This window comes from Alexandromys fortis, unplaced genomic scaffold (assembly GCF_014885135.2).
Source record: "Alexandromys fortis isolate MF-2015 unplaced genomic scaffold, M_Fortis_MF-2015_v1.1 scaffold_4, whole genome shotgun sequence".
In the NCBI taxonomy this organism is placed as follows: domain Eukaryota; kingdom Metazoa; phylum Chordata; class Mammalia; order Rodentia; family Cricetidae; genus Alexandromys; species Alexandromys fortis.
Genome location: NW_026067944.1, coordinates 1184101 through 1195857, shown reverse-complemented (window position 1 = coordinate 1195857; position 11757 = coordinate 1184101).

Sequence of the window (11757 nt, the reverse complement as noted above, 5' to 3'; positions counted from 1 at the left end):
GCAGCTGGTTTATTATAACTTAACCAATGAAATCAAAAGATTGATATATGACACTCCCACATCAGTAAGCAACTCACTGTGGCTAAGCCTAAGTGTAGGCTAGCCCGGGTGAGTCATTAACAGATATTGGTTGCTGAAATGGTTTCTGCACTCATGCTGTTCAAACAGAGGGAGATGAGTGGGCCTTAGAGTTGCAGGGAAAGTGCCTGCTGGGAGTCAAAACATGAGATGTGTGCTGGACAGGCAAGGCAGTGAGCAAGGGAAGAGCATCCCCTGGCAGGGAAGTCTGTAGACAGCATTCAGACAAACAGGGGTTAATGCCTATGTATATGAGGGATACAGTAAGACGTCTCCCTCCAGTAAAAACGGATGTTTTCAAAATGGTAAACAATTGCTGCAGGGTACAGAGGTGTGGGGAAAGGAAAAACCTTGTACTCAGAGATTGAACCCATACAACCGTGGGGAACAGATAGAGGTATCTGTTAAGGTTTCTGTTGCTGTGAAGAGACACCATGACCACAGCAACTTTTATAAAAGAAAACATTTAATTGAGGTGGAGGCTTACAGTTCAGAGGTTTAGTCCATTATTATCATGGTGAAACAGGATGGCCTGCAAGTAGACATGGTGCTAGAGAAGTAGCTGAGAGTCCTGCATCTTAACTTGGAGGCAGCAGGAAGCGGTCTGTCTCACTGGGCGTATCTTGAACATAGGAGGCCTTAAAGCCCACCCCCATGGTGACACACTTCCTCCAGCAAGGCCACACCTCCCATTAGTGCCACTCCTTTTGGGGGCAATTTTCTTTCAAATCACCACAGGAGGCCACTCAAAAACCACCCAAAGCAGTAAGATATGGTAGCTTGTTCTATACCCAGAGCTTGGGAGACTGAGGCAGGAGGATCTCCACAGTCAAAGGCCAGACTGCACCTCAGAATAAGATCCTGTCTCAAAAACTCGAAGTCAGGACCGAAAGAGATGGCTTGGCAATTAAGAGAACTTGTTCTTATAGAATGATTTGTTCTGGGTTTGGTTCCTAGTACCCACATGACAGCCCACAACCATCTGTCTTTTCTTTCTGGCCTTCAAGGGCTCCTGCACACAAGTGGTGCACATAAACACACACAAGCTCACATATACACAAATAAATTAAAAGTAAAAGTGGGCATGGTGGTGCACACTGATATAGATATGAATAATTTGCATTGGTATGGATTTTAAGGTCAATTTTGTTATATGTATATGTTTCTGATCTTGATTAAGGTATTGTGATTGTATAGTTCATTTAAAAACATAATGTATAATTAGGAAATATAGGTTGTTAATGGATAATCATCAATAATAGTCAAGGTTGTAGTCATGTTAGTTAGAATTTCTAGATGTGCATAGATATATTTCAGATAGGCATTCTTCATATCTTTCAAAGACTACAGAATATGGCATTTAATGTATTAATAAGTTAGGGCTTTTCATAACAATGAGACATGTCTGCTCCTGGCAGCACCAATCTACTTCGAGAGGAAGATGGGCATCAAAGAGGCTCCTTATGAAGTTGGTTAGCCATTTGGGCAAGAAACTGCTCTTGCCTGGACTGTTACATAAACTGGACACAAAGAACCCACAAAAAGAGGACTGCTTAACTTGCCTAAAGGTGAGATGATCTTTTGGAGTTCCTGATTCATGAAAGAGTCTGTGAGACATTCTGCAGGACACAGCAGAAAGTGACTGAACTGTCTTTGGAATTTCCTGCTTCATGGAAATGTCTGCTGGATACTATGGGCCTGTAGGCTGAAGATGGATGTACAGTACAGAGGAACTTTGGGTGACTGTACAGGTAGTGAGATGTCTCTGTCATTTCTAGAGTTTTAGAAGTTGCTTACTTCTTGTTTAATTAGGTAATATTATATCCTTCTGGAGTCTTTGATGGAGTTGAAGAATGGATAGTCATAGTTTTAGTTTTCCTTAGTTGTGATAAAAGATAAAATAGATATAAATATCGTAACTGTAATTCTTGCTTGATAACTGTTTTGTTATATTAATTTTACTATGTTAAAGTGAAATCCTTTCTTTTTTGTTTAAACAGAAAAAGGGGAAATGATGTAGGTGGGTCTTCTATCTATCTGTTGCTTTCATTGGTTAATTAATAAAGAAACTGCTTGGCCTGATAGGTCAGAACATGGGTGGGTGGGGTAGACAGAACAGAATGCTGGGAAGAAGGGAAGTGAGTCAATCGCCATGATTTTCCGACTCGAGACGGAAGCAGGTTAGGATCATTCCTGGTAAGCCACCACCTCGTGATGCTACACAGATTAATAAATGTGGGTTAAAGCAAGACGTGAGAGTTAGCCAGTAAGAGGCTAGAACTAATGGGCTAAGAAGTGTTTAAATTAATACAATTTGTGTGTTGTTATTTTGGGATATAAGCTAGCCAGGCGGCTGGGAGCCGGACAACAGGAATGCAGCCCGCAGCTCCTTCTACAGCACACTTTTAATCCCAGCACTGAGGAGGCAGAGGCAGGTGGATATCTATGAGTTCTAGGCTAGCCTGGTCTACATAATGAGTTCCAGACCAGTCACAGCTACATAGTGAGACCCTGTCTCAAAAATGTCCACAAAAATAATAACAATGAAAAACAAATAAAAGAAAAACAAATTAAAAATAGTTTTATTCATCAGATTTAGCAATCCCACATCTAGGAACATATTCAGTGAGCTAAAGGTTATCTGCACTTCCCTGTCACTATGAGAGATGACCAAGACACAGAATTAACCTAGGTTTCCATCGACAGATAAGCAGATATGAAACATATGGTATATACACACAAAGGAATATTATTCATTCATAAATAGGAAATCCTGCCATTTGAAAGAACATAGACGAACATAGATGCTATGTGAAAAAAGCCAGGCACAGAGAAACAAAATAGTATTCATTCCCACTCAAAAGTTGGTCCCACAGAAGTCAAGAGCAAAGGATGGTGTGGTGTGAGCAAGTAGGGATGGAGAAAGGCTGACTAGTGGTAACAATAATACGTCAAGATAAGAATATATTCTACTGCTGGGTCTCTATAGCCCAAGAGGGTGATTATAGTTAATAATTTATTGAATGTCTCCTTTTTTCCCTTTCTGTTTTTGTTGTTAAACAGAATCTTAGTCCCCCTGCCTCAGCTTCTCTAGTGCTGCATTTTAAGTGTGAGCCACACAGTTGTCTTAGACTTTTGAGACAAGGTCTTGTTACACAGCTCATGTTGGCTACTCATTATGTAGCCAAAACTGGCTTTGAACTCGACTTTCCCACCTCAATCTCCCAAGTGCTGGGAAAACAGACACGTGCCACTATGTCTACCCATGCACCTCTCCTGTACTATCCATGTTCCCTGACTTCTGTTATGACACAATAACTTGTGACAAAACAGTTGTCATCACCCAATGCTGGACTGAAGTGTTAGGGAGCATGGGAACATCATGACTTGCCTGCAGCGAGAGGCTCCACCAGTAGACAGACATCTGTCCTGATTGGTAGTGGGTATGTCTTTGTTGACTACTGGCACCCTGATCAGTGTCGAGGGGACACTGTAGATAGACATCTGTCCTGATTGGTAGTGGTTATGTCTTTGTTGACTAATGGCACCCTGAACAGTGTTGAGGGGACTTTCTCTGGAGCTGACAAAGCTCAAGCCACAGGACCCTCTGCAACTCGAGTTCTCTCTGTAGCTCATTCGTGTGAGCACACTGTTTATAAAATGGACACAAATAATATAGTTTTCACTGATAGTGTATCTTCTAATTTAATTCCTGTTACTGTGATAAAAAAAATATCCTGATAAAAAATTTGCCCCAATCCAGAGATAGGTCCACCGCAATGAGCTGCATCTTGGGTTTTCAGCACCCACATGGTATCTCCAGTTCCAGCAGATTCAGTGTCCTTACCTCTTCCCACAACAGGCATGAACATGATGCACAGACACACATGCAGACTAAACACCCATACACATAAATAAACAAAAAATCTAAAAAGAAAAGAAAAACTGCCCCCAGTCATGTCCACGGGCCAACCTGATCTAAATTCTTCGAGGCTCTTTGGTGATTCTAGATTATTGCAAGTTGTAGATTAAAAATAACCATCCGGGGCAAATAAAACATCTCAACTCTTGTGCCATCACAGCTGATTTATGAGTGACTGGGAACAGAACCCAGGGCTTCATGCATGCATGCTTCCAACTGAGCTACACCCCTGACCCTCCCTCTAGTCTGTCTTCTTTTCTTCACTCTTTCTGTTGCCTAGAAATGGACTAGCCATGAGAATTTCTAGCTAAGTCAGATAAAGATGTGTCAAGAATACCTTGATTTGGGGTTTAATCAGATGCATTAATGCAGTCCATAGATATTTCTGTGGACCTGTTCTTTTTTCTTTTTAAATTAATTTTTTCATTTATTTTACATACCAACCACAGTTTCCCCTCCCTCCACTCTTCCCATTCCCTCCCTCACCTGCTGTCTATCTTCCAATCCACTCCTCCATTCAAAAATGGGCAGACCTCCCATTATAGTCAACACATGTCATATTACATTGAGGCCGGACCAAGCTCCTCCCCTGCCCTGCATCAAGATCAGACAAGGTATCCCTGCATAGGGCATAGATTCCAAAAAGCGAACTCATGTGCTGGACAGGTCCTGACCACACAGCGACCCCACACACAGACCAAGCTACACATCTGTCGTCCACATGCAGAAGGCCTAGGTTGGTCCCATGTAGGCTTCCTAGCTGTCATGGACTTGGTCTAGAAGACTTTCAGGAGCACTCTGTCTAGTACTGGGACGGAATGAATGTGGTCACCACTGTGCTGTGTCTGGCACCGGAACTGTGCAAGCTGAGGAGAACATAGAAGGTTCAAAAATTATTGGACCAGCAGTGAGTTTGAAAAATGGTCATCAGAGATTGAATGAAAACCAGATCAAAATGGAGATGTGTCAGTTGCAAATACACCATGTGGGGTTAATAATAATTTTCTTTTTTTAAAAAAAAAGTTTTATTATTTATATAGTGTTCTACCTACATACCAAAAGAGGACACCATATTTCATTATAGATGGTTGTGAGCCACCATGTGGTTGCTGGGAATTGAACTTAGAACCTCTGGAAGAACAGCCAGTGTTCTTAACCTCTGAGCCATCTCTTCAGCCCCTAATAATTATTTTCTTCTTCTCTCACCACATTTTTCTCTTTTCCTCCTCTTTTATTCTTTTGAGATGGGGTCTTACTCTAATCTGTAGCCCAGATTAGAAGAATACAAATAGAGCCATTCTTGCAACAGTTCTGCCTCAACCTCCCAGGTCTAAAATTATAGGCATGTACCATATGTCCTAGTTCATTTTTATTTCTTCTTTATTTATTCTTCTTTCATATATTATATACCAACCAGTTTCCCTCTTTCATCTCCTCCCAATTGCCCCCTCCCCTCCCCTCTTTCCCTGATCTATTTCTCCTGTTTCCCTTCAGAAAAGAGCAGACCTCCCAGGGATATCAACCAAACATGGCCTAACAAGATGCAATAAGACTAGGCAGAAATCCTCATATCAGGGCTGGATAAGGTAACCCAGAAGGAGAAAAAGGGTCCCAAGCACAGGCAAAGAGTCAACCCCTCCCCTACAAGCTACACAACTATAACATGTATGCAGAAGACCTAGCTCAGACCCATACAGGCTCCATTGCTGTCACTTCAGTCTCTGTGAGCCCCTATGAGCCCCGCTTAGTTGATTTTGTGGATCATCTTCTTGTGGTATACTCTGCCCTCTGGCTCCTACAATCCTTCCTCCCCTTCTTCAGTGGGGTTCCCCAAGCACCACCTAATGTTTGGCTATGGGTCTCCGCATCTGCTCCCATCAGTTGCTAGATGAAACCTCTCTGATGTCTACTGGGCTAGCCTCAGATCTATGAGTATAGCATAGTATCATTAGAAATTAGTCCATTGACTTTTATTTTTTGCCAGTCATGTTTGGTGTTTTGTTCTAGGTTTCTGGGCTATCCAGCCTCTGATTTCTGGTCATCCAGGCCATATCAAGTATGGACACCCTCTCATGGTGTAGGACTCAAGTTGAACCAGTAATTGACTAGCCACTCCCACAAGTTCTGTGCCACCGTTACTCCAGCACATCTTGTAGGTCAAAGGTTTTTTTGGCTGGGTTGATGCCCCAGTTCCACTGTTAAGAGCCTTGCTGGGTTATAGAAGATGGTCATTTGGGCTCAGTGTCCTCATTACTAGGAGTCTTAACTAAGGTCACCCTCATAGATTCCAAAGAGTTCCCACTACACTGCATTTCCACATTGCCCTCCAAGTGCCCCACCCCCAAATCCAGTTGTTTCTCCCAGTATTCTCTCCCTCCACCCAAAGCCCCTGCCTGATCCCTTCTGTTCCCATTTCTGCTGACAAAAATCTATCTATTCTATTTCCCCTGATCAGAGAGATTCATGCATCCCTTCTTGAGCCTTCCTTGTTACTTAGCCTCTCTGGGTCTGTGGATTGTAGCATAGTTATCTTTTACATTACAGCTAATATCCACTTATAAGTGAGTGAATACCATATTTGTCTTTCTGAGTCTGGATTACCTCACTCAGGATAATTTTTTCTGGTTCCATCCATTCTCCCTGCAAATTTCATATTATTTTTTTTAACAGCTGAGTAATACGCCATTGTGAAAATGTACTACATTTTCTTTATTTTTGGTCAAGAGACATCTAGATTGTTTCCAGTTTATGACTACTACAAATAAAGCCTCTATGAACATAGCTGGGCAAATGCCCTTGTGATACGATTGATTGTCTTCTGGGTATATGTCCAGTAGTGGTATAGCTGGATCTTGACGTAGATGGATTTCCCAACTTTCTGAAGAACTGTCATATTGATTTTCATAGTGGCTGTACAAGTTTGAACTTCCACCAACAAACCACAGCCTTGCCAGCATGAGCTGTAGCTTGTGTTTTTGATCGTGACCATTCTGACAGGTGTAAGATGAAATCTCAAAGTAGTTTTGATTTGCCTTTCCCTAATGGCTAAGGATGTTGAACATTGATATAGGTGTTTTCAGTCATTTGCGATTCCTCTATTGAGAATTCTCTGTTTAGATCTGTATTCTTGATATCTAGTTTCTTGAGTTCTTTATTTTTTACATTAGTCCTCTATTGGATGTGGAGTTGGTAAATTTTTTCCCATTCTGTAGGCTGCCGTATTATCCTATTGATGGTGGAATTTTGCCTTAGAGAACCTTTCAGTTTCATGAGGTCCCATTTATTAATTTTTGATCTTAGTGCTTGTATGATTGGTGTTCTATTCAGGAAGTTGTCCCTTGTGCCAATGCATTCAAGGCTACTTCCCACTTTCTCTTCTATCAGGTTTAGTGTGTCTGTTTTTATGTTGAGGTTGTGTATCCACTTGGACTTTAGTTTTGTGAAGGGTGATAGATAAGGATCTATTTGCATTCTTCTACAAGCTGACATCCAGTTAAACACGTCATTTGTTGAATTATTTTTCTTTTTAAAGGTGTACACAAAATTTAACTTGTGGAACTGCAAGTTTGAGGATAGCCTAGGTAACACACAAGTTCCAGGCCAGCCAGAGCTAGTGTGAAGCCTTGTCTCAAACAACATATCTGTATGTGTGTGTTCACATATGTGTGTGTGTATAGTGGGATTTCCACATTTATAGAAGATTAAACTGTACAAGCCTCATAAATAATAAGTTATACCTGTTTGTGAAATCCCAACTATCAACAATCACTTTCAAGAAGCCGTGTTAAGGGCTAGGGATTGCAGTCTAGTACATAGAGAGTTTGTCTAGCATACATGGGGCCTTGGAGTAGATCAACATCCCATAAATGTGAGATGGCACAGGCATGTAATTCCAGAATGCAGGGGGTAGAGAAGAGAATCAGAAATTCAAGGTCATCTTCAGTTACATAGCCATCTGGAGACCAGCCTGGGCAACAAGGGACCCTATCTCAAAAAGAGAAAAGAGAAAAGGAAAAAAAAAAGAAGGGGGGAAGTAAGTAAGGGGGAGGAAGGGAGGGGGGTGAAAAAAGAGAGGAGGGGTGGGCAGGGAGGGGAAAGGAGAGAAAGAGAGAAGGAAGGAGAGAGATGGAGGGGTAGAGTAGGATCATGCTACATTATCTTTCTGCTTTGTCTATTAATAAAAACAACTTTACAAAATCACAGACACACTGAAAGATCAAGAGTTCAAACTAAAGATTGGGAGGAAGAGCTATCAGGGAGTTAATTTTTTAAATATCCTTTTTTGAAGTCAGTAGTGGTGTGTGCTTTTAATCCCAGCACTTGGGAGGCAGAGGCAGGTGGATCTCTATGGGTTCAAAGTCAACCTGGTCCAGGACACCAGAACTACACAGAGAAACCATGTCTCAAAAAAATCCATATTTTAAACACTGGGAATCTGTGTAATCTTTGTTCTGTGATTTGTTACAACTTCTTATTGTAAATAAAACTCACTTTCACACCTGCACTTTTGTTGGTTTTTGTTTCCTGAAATTTACAACTTCCATCATGTGAGCTCCTGGTCCCATAGTCTTGACTCACCTTCTAAATGTGCACATTAGCGTGTCTAACTGGAAACTGGCCTGTTGGGAGTGTGTTGTAATTTGTTTAAAAACGCCACAAAGAGAAGTAAGTCATGCCATGCAACAAGGCTCACATACGTTTATTGGAAGAGGAGAGAGAAAGGGCAGAGAAAGGGGCGGTGTGTGTGTGTGTGTGTGTGTGTGTGTGTGTGTGTGTGTGTGTGTGTGTGTGTAGAGACCAGTTCCTGGGGCCAAGATTGTAGGAAGAGAAAGAGAGAAAGGGAGAGGGAAAGAGAAAGGAAAGAGAGAGGGAGAGAAAAGAGGAAAGAGATGGGTGGTGGGCAAAGCCCACCCTTTAAAGGAAACACTGCAAATGTGCACAGCAGGTACTCTTCGTGGCTGCAGCTGAGGACAGATCCTGTCAGGACCCTAAGGGCAGGCCATTACAAATGCCTGAATACTACTGGAGGGCTGTTTATCTGGGAGAGACTTGTTATTTTGTTCCCAGGCAGAGACTTCCAGGGTTTTCACATCACAGAATGCATGAGTCATGTGTCTGCCCATTAGATTATTGTTGTCTTAGACATTACCTCTTGTTCAAAACCCCCTAGACACAATTATTGCAATATAGAGGGTTTAAAAAATTATGATCGCATTTATCTATCTCGGGATATATGTGGAGGCCAGAGGACTTGAGAGCCAGATCTCTCTTTCCAATACATGGACTCAGGGATCAAACTCAGGTCACCAGGCTTACAGACAAGCCCCTTTATGGCACTGACACTAGATCGTTTGGGTTTTGCTTTCTAATCGGCCGTTACCATGTTTTACATTCAACAATTTTTAACTAAAACATCACTTACTGAAAACTAAAAAACTAAACTAAAACTAAAACTCGGCTCCTTCTGCCTGTTTCCCACCAGAGGCTGCATGAGGACAGAGGGAGGTAGGGGGACAAGTGCTGTTGAAATGGTCCAGCTTCCTTTATACAGCAGCCTCAAGACTTCATTCACTAGAATTTTACTGCCCCCTTGTGTCACAACAAGATAGTGCAACTAACAAAGATTCCAAGGAACATTTTCCTGGCTCTTCATCTAGAAAATCCAAAGCAGAAAAGTGAGGTAAACTATAAACCACTCTAATTTTTCGCATTCAGTTTGAAACACGCCCCCCCCCCAAGTTACTCCCAAGATTAGTGTCTTTCCGGATACAATTCGGTGCTATCATCAAAGGAAAGTACCAGGATGCTCAGCAGCTACTTTAGAGAGAGAGAAACAGACGATGGAGCAAATTCTGCGATGGAGACCAGGCTGTCCGTCTCTGCAAACACAGGGGTGGATAAACTTCTTGTATGGGAAGTCTGGTGCCCCTCTTGTGGGCAGAACTGCAGAGGCTGGGGTCAGCCAGTGTGCACCTCCCTCTCCTCAGTAGTCAGAGGACAGCACTCAGCTCCATTGTGTTCTCACAGAGGACAGAGGAAATTCGAAGATCCTGATGTTTGAGGTACCCATCACTCTGCTCTGCCTAAGTTCTTGAAGAGGGAAAGTATGAACATACAAGACTGACTTGCTGCCCCCAGTGTTGAAATATGAGCGGCGGCGGGGCTGCATCCCCAACACCCCGGCTGCTTGGCTAGCTCATGCCCGAAATAACAACACACAAACTGTATTCATTTAAGAACTGCTTGGCCCATGAACTCTAACCCTTACCGGCTAATTCTCGCCCCTGGACTAGCCCATTTTCTAATGATGTGTGTAAGCACCCCAAGGTGCGCTTACCGGGAAGAGTCTAACCTCTGTCCATCCTGGTGTCTCTGCTCCAGAGAGCAGAGCTGTTGAGTCTCTCCGGGAGCAGAGCAGAGTCTGACCTCACTTCCTCTTCCGCCCAGAATTCTATTCTGTTTTCTCCTCCCACCAATGCTTTAACCTATGAGGCCAAGCAGTGTGTTTATTACTTAACCAATGAAATCAACAGATTGATATATGACACTCCCACATCACCCCCAGTAGATACATGAAGACTGGGTGACATCTCTCCTTTCCAGAGGGGATATGTGGGTTGAACTGAACTAAACTTGGAGAAACTGGGTCCTTTTTTAAACTACCTAACTTATCCTCAGGGCTGATGCCCACAGCTTCCTGGGCTCCCCTGACTCCTCAACTCATCAACCTAGAGCAGAAAAGACTGTTGCTTCACAAGTGTCATTTCCAAGAAAGGGTTGAGGTAGTGTCTCATGTGGTCCGGGCTGGCTCCAAACTGCCAAGCTCTAGGTGGAAACTTCCTTACCTTTCCTTCTTAGCTTCTATTACAGCAGTAAAACGCCTAAGTTAAACCACACATGAGGAGGAAAGGTCTATTGGGGCACGTTTCGGAAACTTCACTCCTTTATACCCCAAAAGACAGAAAGAGGCTAGGGTCCCAGTGGCCAATTCCAGACCACACCTGTGTTGGCCTGATTTCCTTTCACTAAGCCCCATCTCCTAGAGGTTCTATGGCCCCAATAGGGCCACAGCCTGGGGATCCATGGGCAGCACTTCTCCAACCATTAGAGTCATAGTGGAAAATCAAAATAAAACCCCAGATGGTCTATGTAGTAAAAAAATAAATAAATAAATAAATAAATAAATAAATAAATAAAAATCATCACATCTCACAGAGAACTGATCTCCAAAATAGACAAAGAACTCAAGAAACTAGACATCAAAACTTAAACAGAGAATTCTCAACAGAGCAATCTCAAATGGCTGAAAGATACTTAAGGAAATGCAAATCAAAACAGCTCTGAGATACCATCTTACACCTGGAAGAATGGCCAGGATCAAAAACACTGATGACAACTTATGCTGGAGAGGATGTGGAGTAAGGGGAACACTTCTGCATTGCTGGTGGGAATGCAAGCTGGTACAGCCCCTTTGGATGTCAGTGTGACGGTTTCTCAGAAAATTAGGAAACAACCTTCCTCAAGACCCAGCAATACCACTCTTGGGCATATACCCAAAGTATGCTCAATCATACCACAAGGTGGTGGTGCACGCCTTTAATCCCAGCACTGCAAAAAAGAGGCAGGTGAATTCTGTGAGTTCACAGCCAGCTTGGTATACAGAGTTCATTCCAGGACAACCAGGCTACACAGAGAAACCCTGTCTCAAAAAAAAAAAAAAAAATCACTTTGCCAATATTCCTAAAATAAGCTGGGGG